This window comes from Euprymna scolopes, chromosome 17, assembly GCF_053919585.1.
Source record: "Euprymna scolopes isolate OS-2025 chromosome 17, ASM5391958v1, whole genome shotgun sequence".
NCBI lineage: Eukaryota > Metazoa > Mollusca > Cephalopoda > Sepiida > Sepiolidae > Euprymna > Euprymna scolopes.
Window position 1 is genome coordinate 72,726,260 of NC_136498.1, and position 12,500 is coordinate 72,738,759.

Consider the following 12,500-nt stretch of genomic DNA (forward strand, 5'->3'; position numbering starts at 1 on the left):
TTAATATGGATACACATTTATTAAAATGGATACAAATTTATTAAAATGGATACACATCTATTACAATAGATACACATTTATTAATATGGATACACATTTATTAAAATGGATACACATTTATTAATATGGAAACACATGTATTAAAATGGATACACATTTATTAATATGGATACACATTTATTAAAATTGATACACATTTATTAATATGGATGGAAATTTATTATTATGGATGCACATTTATTAAAATGGATACACATTTATTAAAATGGATACACATTTATTTATATGGATGGAAATTTATTATTATGGATACACATTTATTAATGTGGATACATATTTATTAAAATGGATACGCATTTTTTAATATGGATGCTCATTTATTAAAATGGATACACATTTATTAATATGGATACACATTTATTAAAATGGATACACATTTATTAAAATGGATGCACATTTATTAAAATGGATACACATTTATTAAAATGGATACACATTTATAAATATGGATGAAAATGTATTATTTTGGATACACATTTATTAAAATGGATACACATTTATTATTATGGATATACATTTATTGAAATGGATACACATTTATTATTATGGATACACATTTATTAATATGGATACACATTTATTTAAATGGATACACATTTATTAATATGGATGGAAATTTATTATAATGGATACACATTTATTAAAATGGATACACATTTATAAATATGGATGCACATTTATTAATATGGATACACATTTATTAAAATGGTTACACATTTATTAAAATGGATACATATTTATTAATATGGATGGAAATTTATTATTATGGATACACTTTTATTAAATTGGATACACATTTATCAAAATGGATACACATTTATTAAAATGGATACACAATTATTAAAATGGATACACATTTATTAAAATAGATACACATTTATTAAAATGAATACACATTTATTAAAAAAGAAACATATTTATTAAAATGGATACACATTTATTAAAATAGATACACATTTATTAAAATGGATACACATTTATTAAAATAGATACACATTTATTAAAATGGATACACATTTATCAATATGGATGGAAATTTATTATTATGGATAGACATTTATTAAAATGGATACACATTTATTAAAATAGATATACATTTATTAATATGGATACACATTTATTAAAATGGATACACATTTATTAATATGGATACACAGTTATTAAAATGGATACACATTTATTAAAATGAATACACATTTATTAAAATGAATACACATTTATTAAAATGGATACACATTTATTAATATGGATACACATTTATTAAAATGGATACAAATTTATTAAAATGGATACACATCTATTACAATAGATACACATTTATTAATATGGATACACATTTATTAAAATGGATACACATTTATTAATATGGATACACATGTATTAAAATGGATACACATTTATTAATATGGATACACATTTATTAAAATTGATACACATTTATTAATATGGATGGAAATTTATTATTATGGATGCACATTTATTAAAATGGATACACATTTATTAAAATGGATACACATTTATTTATATGGATGGAAATTTATTATTATGGATACACATTTATTAATGTGGATACATATTTATTAAAATGGATACGCATTTTTTAATATGGATGCTCATTTATTAAAATGGATACACATTTATTAATATGGATACACATTTATTAAAATGGATACACATTTATTAAAATGGATGCACATTTATTAAAATGGATACACATTTATTAAAATGGATACACATTTATAAATATGGATGAAAATGTATTATTTTGGATACACATTTATTAAAATGGATACACATTTATTATTATGGATATACATTTATTGAAATGGATACACATTTATTATTATGGATACACATTTATTAAAATGGATACACATTTATTAATATGGATACATATTTATTAAAATGGATACACATTTATTAAAATGGATACACATTTATTACTATGGATACACATTTATTAAAATAGATATACATTTATTAATATGGATACACATTTATTAAAATGGATGCACATTTATTAATATGGATACACATTTACTAAAATGGATACACATTTATAAATATGGAAGCACATTTATTAAAATGGATACACATTTATTAAAATGGATACACATTTATTAATATGGATACATGATTGAGTGTGATTAAAGCGAAAGAAATTTCAGACAAAAATTAAATGATGCGTATATGCAATGAGCTGATGAACAAAAGAACAAATTATTATCTGGACTATTATTCCCATCTTGGTTGTTGTTTTTTCTTCACAACGTTTTGGCCGATGTAACCTCCGACCATCTTCAGGTTACATCGACCGAAACGTTATGACGAAAAAACAACAACCAAGATGAGAATAATAGTCCAGATAATGCAAAAAATAATTATCAATCCTCATCTCAAAAATATACATTCAAAACAAAACTGTGTAAGAAAAGCTATTTGCAAAAACATGCTTACAATATTCATTGACTGCGATATTTTGACCCAAGTGAATCAGATTTGTTTTGCGTTAATTGAAGCTAATTTATCTTTATTTCCACATCATTAAAATGGAATGTTAATTTAAAAAAAAAAAAAACTGAACATTTTCACAACTCTTTCTTTTTGCTTTTATTTATTTATTTTTATTTTATTTATTTTGTTTTTGTTTTTTGTTTTTTTGTTTTTTTGATTTCCACTAAAAAATAGTGAAACGTTTGTTAAACATTGGGAACAAATTGTTGACAAATGGGGGAAAACATAATTCACTAGTGGCCATTTTTTTTTTTTAACATTTTAAAATTAAATTTCAAAAACAGTTAAAATTTAGTTACGACGAACTCATTTTATTTTGTTTTTTATGAAAATCCTTCCAGACAAGGTATGAAGCTATTTTATCTAAAAGGAGTAAAAAAAAATTACCCAACATTAAATGTTAGATGAATAGATGCCAACCCAGACAACAACAATTCTTCCCCCTTTGTCAGCGACATCGCTCATGGAATGTGAGGACTAAAGGACAAAATAAGGGAAGCGAGAGTTATGAGGTTGTCGAAAGTAACACTAAGGTAATATGTGAAGGTACTTATGTATTTTTGGTACAGGGCTGAAATAATAACGTTATTATTTCGAAAGCCATTCTTAACATGGGAGGAGAGAGAGGGTGTTTTGTAAGTATTCTGTGCTTCCACCTAACGATTTAATGATATAAAAGATATCGTGAAACTTGAATTTAACCTGAAAAAATAAACTATTTAAAAATAGTGTGGTATCAAAAATACGTAAGCACCTGTATTAGAAACATGAAACCAAAACATGTGTTACCGAAATAACGGAATTCAACATTAAACATGGCCCTGTTGGTGGGGCATTAGAATACGCCGACTGCACCTCTGCAGAGGGTAAAAGTCCCTCAATGGGGGTCCTGGATATGACCTTAAACTATATCCAGTGGTGAGGCTCCAGCTTGTGGGCTTTGGGGAGTGTGGAGCCACCCTTTAATTACCATTACTCCCAGGTCCACTCTGACCCGGAGTGGTAGTACCTGTTAGGGTCCCAACTATGAGTTAAATAGAAACCGACGTGAAAACAACAAATATATTCTATTAAAAAAAATTTTCTTCAAAATCTTTGGATTCGGCATTAAATAACCCGAAAAGGGTTGATATGCCGTAAAACAAAAACAACCAACCAACCAACCAAAATCAACATTAAACAATCTGAAAATTTCGCTTAACTTGGAAGAATGGTGGATCGATTGATCTTTCGTTTGGTCATTTCTAGTCTTAACCAACTTGGCTAGTCTCGCTTCTGATGTGGAATAGAGTAAGTCACCTGTTGCATCCTCTTTGTTTTACAGTGCGTTAGGTTCTGTGTCTTGTTGTGCTTGTTTGCCTCTCTATCCACTAGTGCTGGGACGATTTATCGGAATCGGAATCGGGAATCGGAAAAATCGGATTATTTGACGGTATTGGAATCAGTATCAGAATCGGAAAAATCTGTACTGATTTTCCGATGCCAAAACGATCCTTTTAATTGCCTTTTTTATTTGATTTTGTTTCAAGCAAAATCTTCCATTGCTGGTAATAATGATAAAATAATAAATATTTATTGATGTTAAACCACCAGTGAGTTAAAATCGATAGATCTTCCCTCACAAGTATATTTTTTACGTTTAGGAAAACATTTGCAGATTTAACATGTGTGTTTTTACGGTAACCAGAGAAAATACAACTATATAGTTAAATATTTAGAGATTTATAAAGAATCGGAATCAGAATCGGTAATTGTATCGGATTTGGGAATTTAGTACGGAATAGGTAATTGTATCGGAATCGGGAAAAATATTGGAATCGTCCCACAACTACTATCCATCTGCCTCACGAAGGCGACACAAGGTAGCGCATCATTGTGAAACGGGCCACATGCACCGCAAGAGTTCTCAAGAACATCTTGAGACACTCCACAAAATCCGCCCGATTCGGACGCTACGATCGATAAAACAAAAACAAAAAAGAAAAAAAAACGAAAACAGAACGTGCAGGATTACGTCATCCGACATTCTTTAAATAAAGAAACGGAAACCATGCTTACGTCACAATGTTATTATAGTGATGTGATTTTGAAATCAGAAGAATTTTCAATCAAAACACAGAAACATAACTCAACTCCATGTTGTCTTATGCAGATGGTTTTTAAGTAATTAAGTCTAAGAAACGCCGTGAGAGCGGATTACTTTGGGCTTCATGAACCTCGCAGCAGCGCCTCCTCACCGGTTAGCGTCACTGTACGTCGGGGATCTTCACCCGGATGTCACAGAAAGTGTGCTATGTGGATTATTTTCGCCATATGGTTGTATCATTTCTATCCGGGTATTTCGTGACATAGTAAGAAGACAATCGCTTGGATATGCCCACATAAATTATCAACAACCGAACGATGCTCAAACTGCCATGGCAATATTAAATTTTGAACTCATCATGGGTCGCCCAATCCGAATAATGCTTTGGCAGCGAGATCCAGCACTTCGAAAATCTGGAGTAGGAAATATCTTCATCAAAGACTTGGATAAAGGTATAAGTAACAGGTCTTTGTATAATACTTTTTCATTGTTCGGCCCTATTCTGTCGAGCAAGATTGTCATGGACGAAAACGGATCGAAAGGTTACGGTTTTGTGCAGTTTGCCAGTGAAAAGGCCGCCCTTTATTGTATCGAGAAAACTAACGGAATGTTGCTGGACGGTAAGAAAACGTTCGTCGGCAAGTTTATCCCACGCAAAGACCGGATACGAAATACCGATGAAGGCTTTACCAATGTTTATGTGAAAAACTTCGCCGATAACCTCAACGACGATTCGCTCCGATGTCTTTTTGAAAGATTCGGTACAATCACGAGTTGTAAGGTCGTCACGGACTTCAAAGGCAAATCGAAAGGATTTGGATTCGTAAGGTTCGATAAAGCAAAAGATGCCGAAAAGTCAGTGAACGAAATGAACGGTAAAGAGATTCACGGACGACAACTATATGTAAGTCGTGCGCAGACAAAACGGGAAAGGGACATTTTTCTGAAAGATAAATTCGGAAAGGATTACGTGCAAGAGGGTAAGAGAAAATTGTACGTGAAGAATTTGGATGATTCTGTGAATGACGAAGGGTTGCGCTCCCTTTTCTCCAAGTACGGCACAGTGACCAGCGCGAAGGTGATGACCTATGATTGCCACTCGAAGGGATTTGGTTTCGTCTGTTTCTCAAAGCCCGAAGATGCCGCTAAAGCCATTAAAAACATGAACAAACGACTTATCAGCTCGAAGCCATTGTACGTATCCCTGGCTCAAAGGAAAGAAGAAAGAAAACATCAGCTAAGTTCACAGTTTTTATTGCGCAACCAGAAGACGTCACCATTCCCTGTTTGCTAAACGTTTTCATGAATGAATTTAAACAAAATGTTTCGTCAAACTTGTTTTGTAATAAGCTTTTTAATTCTCCAAATAAACATTTTATTCTGCAAATAAATATATATTTTTTTGTATTATGCACTAAACCACTCGTGACCAATTGGTTATATATATATATATATATATATATATATATATATATATATATATATATATATATATATATATATATATTGCTAAAAGTCGAAGAATTTTTGTTTATCTTTGTATTGTGGACTAAATCACTCACAACCCATCGGTTAAGTATCTGTAACATTCATGACTTCCTTCGTTTGAACACTTCAGACTGTCTATTGTCTACACCCGAATTTGGCGTTTATAAGTTGTTAATTCTCATTATTTCCGCGGTAAGTGTTTAGTGGCTCGGAGCTAACTGCTTCACAAAGGGAGTTAAAGGTAGATTCGTGTCTGGGTTCGAATCTCCCGAACGGTAGGAATTGCCACCTCCTACACTAATGATTGTGTGTGTGTGTGTGTGTGTGTGTGTGTGTGTGTGTGTGTGTGTGTGTGTGTGTGTGTGTGTGTGTAACTACTTCATTTACTCACATAAATTTAATATACGAAAGTATAGATTTATGCGTAAACTTTAAGTATTTACTTCAAAAGTGCTCAATACGTAGGTAGAGCTAGTTAGTAATTTATAAAATATATATGGCGATTAAGCTACACTGAATATTCGGCGTTTCATCCACTGTAGGATTCGTCAGGCTTATGCGCATAAGCCTGACGAATCCTACAGTGGATGAAACGCAGAATATTCAGTGTAGCTTAATCGACATATATATTTTGTAAATTACTATATATATATATATATATATATATATATATATATATATATATATATATATATATATATATATATATAGTGCTTATGCATTTGCAATATTAGAGACAAACGCACTGTCGGTTTTTAGCTAAAACAAATCAAAGTAAGCAATTTTTTTTTCATAAATTTAAAGAAATAAAAAATCAGTATTCATCGCGAAAGCTACGGTTAGGTTTAGGGTTTGTGGTTAGACGAATGTTTATTTTTTATTTTTACTTATTTATTTTTATTTATTTTATTTTTATTTATTTTATTTTTTTATTTTATTTATTTATTTTTTTTTAAGAACGTTCAGCCGGCTTTTTCCGGTTATTTTCGTCAGCTGGCGAGCAAGCTAAGGAACTGTCTTCCGTTTTCCTGCTTTCCAGCTGACTATAATTTGGTTGTCGTAAAGGAGTTCTTGATGTGCAGTTCCACTTAAGTTAACAAATTTACCGAATTTCCATTAATAACGATTACTATATTGTCCAATTAACTACTGTACACTCTTTAACCCTTATCCTCGAGTGGTCTCTGGGCCTTGGTAAGTGGTGATGCCTACGCAAAATATAAACCTTGTGGAATAATCGCGGGCCGTACAATGCATAAGTATCATATATATCATTAAGTAAATAATGTTTTACTTGCTAAATGTCGGGGTATTTTTCAAGTGTCATGTTCGGCATGGATGTGTATCCTTTCAGGTATTTCCGGCATAGATGACTCGGTCCGTCACGGTCGTGCTAATGTTGCGACTTTAGGTCCGACTAATTTGCCCTTGAATTTATCACCGTCAGTTCTCTCCCTTTTTTATTATTATGCAACTTAATTTTCATTTGTTTCTGGCTTCTTACATCAAGTGGCTTCCTGCCTTGTTTGTAGCAATTTCTATAAAACATTGTTTTTAACTTTTATATTGTTTGATAGTTATGTTTTTACAAGTATTTTAAATGGATGATGTCATAAAGGATGAATAGTAGTTTTGCTAACTTTTCCAAAAAAATAATAATAAAGCTCATTTTGTGACGTCATCTATTTCCAAGTAAATATAAATATTTCTTCTTTTTCTTTGTTTTGAAATTAAGCTCCTAAGCAAGTGTTTGAGGGCATTGTGCAGTATACAGGTTTTCAAACAAATACATTTCAAGTACAAAAAAGCAAAAACACTATTACGTACTTATTTGTTATGTCGAAATTAGTATAAACTCCCAAAGTGACAAAAATGATCCAGCAGAAAAAAATAATTACAAGCAAAAATAGGATTTATCGAATTATCGAGTTTTAGCGTATGTTTCAATGTGGAAGAGTTGTTCGACTAATTCTGTATGACATGCTGACTTATTTTTCTTGCCTTCCTTGAAATCCATCATTTAAACAAAATAGAAAATGTCCCATTGTTATTCTTTATGTTTTTATTTTCAAAAATAGATCTAACACATCATCTACTCGATCATTTTTTTTCTAATTTTTGGAATTTATACTAATTTCGACATGACACGTAAATATGTAGTACTGTTTTTGCCGAAATGCATCTGTCCGAAAACCTGATAAACTTCACAAAAATCGTCTACGACAAATACACTCGTGTACACAAACACCATACATACGGGTGTATGAAGGGGGGAAGGTATTTTAAATTTTGATTTTTTCAACTCATTGGCTGAGCATTTGATTAACCAATGAAAATTGGAAATTTGAAATGGAAGCAGACGACTTTTTGAATAAATTGGAAGAAGAATTTTTTTTTTTTTAATTTTATACTCACGCATGAAAATGACAAACACTAAAATATCCCCAAAGAAATATTCTTTTCTCTAATAGGTTCATCCCGCACGGAGAAAAAATATATATATTTCAACTTTTCTGGAAAAAAAAAAACAAAAAACAAGTAAGCACGAAATAGTGTTTTTTGTAATACATGTGAAGGTACTCTACTTAGTTTAATGATGACCTGCTTTTGTCTACCACAGTGGCGGCTCGTGTCTGAGATTAGTGGAGGTGCTGCTGCTTCAAAAAATTTACGTATTGTTTTAATATCGTCCAAAAGAAATTCGAATATATAAATAAATATTTAATCAAATAATAAACAAACATTCAAATAAATATTCAAGTATATAACAAAGACAAATAATCAATCAAAAATGGATAATACGCAAAAACTTTTTTATTAAAAATATTTTTTTTAAATTGTGTACACTTTACAGAATAATAAAAATAATATATACATTTATTCCTTTTCAAATTTTTCAGATTAAATAAAAGTTTGCGTTTTTTTTTTTTTTTTTTTTTTGTTTTTTTGCAAACAAACCAAAAGCATTTTAAAAAATACATTTTATTTACAATTTTTTAATAACTTATTTTTTTTATAAAAACAAAAAACAAAAACTTTGAAATTTACTTGCCTCCCTACGAGGGTTAATTCAGGAGTTTACTATTTGAAAATAGCGTTTTATTTAATAACAGTTTCATTTACACAATTTTTTTTTTTTAATGTATTTATAACAAAACGTATTTGTAAATAAAATACAAAATAAAAAAGTTTACATTTTTATTTAGTGAGCAAACAAACAAAAATATTTAAAGATACAAAATTTTATTTAGAAATCTTTTAACAACTTGCTTTTTATATAAAAAGAACAAACAAACTTGGCTATTTACTAACCTTCCCATGCCGGTAAAGATCGACATAAAGTGGATGTCATATATAAGCATTATAAAACATCGAATTTTAATGTAGCTTTCTCCCCAAAGAAAACAAAACATTAAAATATATATTTTCTGGTGAATTATTATTTTCTTTCAAAATATAAATACATAAATTATCTAATAATGTTAGCTCACAATTCATTCAAATTTCAAATATGGCGCCATGTAAGGATTTAATCTTCTCCTGGAGTCTAAATTGTATATTATTAAATTATAAATGTATTTTCTTTTTTCATATTAGTAAGGTTAAATATGTTTCTATTATAAGTAAGACTTCTTAATCATCTTTTTAAATTTTTATGCGCTTTTTATATGTTTTTCTAGGGGTTTTTGAAAATTTCCAATTCATTTTAACATTAGTTATCCTTTTAAATACAAGAAAAAAAAAGAGAAAGCAAAAAAAACTGCATATTTTATCATGAGGAACTAATGTAAGTCCCTGATGATTTGTTTGGTATATTCATACCACCATTCAATGAAACACGTGTAAGACCCAACAATAGAACAATATAATGTAAATTAAGTGAATAATTCTGTAACTTTAAAATATTTAATAAAGTTATATATGCTTTAATAGTATAAATTCATTTTTTATTGAACTTAATTAATTGTGGCAATTTTGAATAACATTATTGAATATATATAAGTGTATACTTGTTTACAAACGTGTGTGTGTGTGTGTGTGTGTGTGTGTGTGTGTGTGTGTGTGTGTGTGTGTGTGTGTGTGTGTGTGTGTGTGTGTGTGTGTGTGTAACAGCTAGTTCTAGGAATAAAAATCAAGGTTGATTTATTAGAAAAACAGACTACACAAAGTTATCATGGTAACCCCAATGTCAAAGCAGCCCCAGTTGATGGTATCTTATCACTAATTTTATGCTGTTTTATACAACTTGAATAAATTTCTTTTTCATATTATTAAAACTAAAGTTGCTTATCTTCAGTTTGTGTTGGTGTTATTTAATACTGTAAGGGAGATAACTCCGTTTTATGCTTTAAAAATGTTTTTTTTTTTTAATGTTAAGGAGAAACAATGATGAAACATTACCAATATTATTGAACAAAAAAAAAACTGAGATCACAAATTTTCATTGAAAAAAAAAAAAAAGTTGTTTACATCTATTTAGATATATTTTTGTAGAAAACTCGTAAAATCTTAGTTATATTTAATAATTAAGAATTTAATATTTATTTTTCAATGTTAATTATTTTAAAACGTTTCAAAAGTAAACGGGGGAGTAAAAATCATAAATTTAAAACACTAAATAAATTATTAAACAAAAAGCGCTTCCGCATAAGAAGTTATGGATGTTAGGGAGATGACACAGTTTAGCTAAGAGATTGCGTTGGTTTCAGTGTCCCAAATACTCTTCAACAAGCAAACCCTCAATTGTTTGAGTGTGGATTTTATTCAAGGGCATAGCCAGGAAAGACCAATGGGAGGAGGTTCAAACTTTCAGAGCAAAAATTTTACAAAATATGTTTTGTTCATTTTAGTAAAGTTTCGTTTCATTTCGATCATTTTTTATTATAAGTAGGACAACCTAAAAATTGCAATTAATGCTGATTGCTTGCTTTTATAACGTAAAATTTAAATATTTTCATTGCTTTATGAAATTTTGTATATAATGACTTTGTCAAATTACTAAACCTTATCAATAAGTGCAAAGTTTAGGTTGACCTATTTATAACTTTTCATGTTTTATAGTTTTTTGTTAAGCATTGATACCTTTTGCAACATTCTGGTTATAATTAAATACTCATAGATGTACGAAGTAAAACAAAAAATTAACAAAATAAAATGATACGGAAAGTTTTGTTTCGTTTTAATCCAAAAAAGCACAAATAAATTAGTAAATATTTTTAATGAAACAGAATGAATGAAACAAATCCAAACTTGCAAAATACTCGTAAACTTTTAGGTGTTATTGTGAAATGGCAAGCAAAATCAATTCGTAAGCAGAAAATAATTCCAGCAGGCAAATTATTTACGACAAGGCAAATGCTTGCCTGCCTGCTTATCTCTGGCTACACTACTGGCACTTTAAATTAGAGACAAATAATTTCAGTCAACTTCACCCGTCGGATGGGGTGGGGTGTAAAAAACATATAAAGCACGACTGGCTAAGCCGTTGATTTTATTTATTTACCTTTTTCCCTCACAATAGAAAGATTAGAGTCAAGTGTCAGGAAAGTGTGATTTTAAAAGCGCTTGCTCTAGAGAAAAAGAACAGAGAACTGCTTGAGCAGCCTTGTCGGCATTTCCCAGTAAGGGCACCTCAGGCGATTAACAATAAACTAACCCATTCTCAAAGGTCTTGAAGGTAAAAAGCCTGGGAGAATTAACCTCCTAGAACTGCACAAAACCATACCTCGGTCCGAGAGAGAACAAGGGACAACATGCACAAGACTTTGATTTAAGTATGAAATAGGCCCCCACCCCCAACTCCGCCCGGGGGAGGGAGTGCTATCGTCATTGGAATTGCCCTAAGTTTTGACATTTTCTGTTGATTTATGAAGCCCTCAAAATATTAAATACCGATAGTTATCTCCCTTACTTTATCAGCATTAATCAACAGAAACTAAAGAAAGACGGGCCACTAAAGTTGTATTTTGGAAGCACCTCGCACTGGATTGCATGATAGGCTTCGCGTTACTCTAAAATATAATTCGTGTAACAGATGCTATTGGATTGATACTATTCAAAATTAATGTTGATGTTATTGGATCTATACAATTCGAAATTCGAAATTCATGTAAAGGAGACAACTGATTTTTACTTAACTGGGTTACTTCCCTTATATTAAGTTATTATTTTTTAGCTCAATTAATTTTTACGTTTTTGCTGTGTAAGAAATTATATTTCTTTGATGGTAATTTTCAGATTAGTATTTTTTTTTTTTTTACGGCATTGATGTTTATTTATGAGTTTAGTTTTTTAGAAAGTTTCAAAACCTCAATCTACAAACACAATCAGATTTTATTCCAATAAAGTAATA

The 12,500-nt window shown here is 30.1% G+C and overlaps 1 long non-coding RNA gene and 1 pseudogene across 1 annotated transcript in view; both read left to right on the forward strand.

Moving 5' to 3' along the window:
• Nucleotides 1–12,500, forward strand: part of LOC145296787 (uncharacterized) — an 81,525-nt gene that overhangs the window by 22,186 nt on the left and 46,839 nt on the right. The window lies entirely within an intron of this gene.
• LOC145296786 (polyadenylate-binding protein 1 pseudogene) lies at nucleotides 4,659–6,067 on the forward strand (annotated as a pseudogene).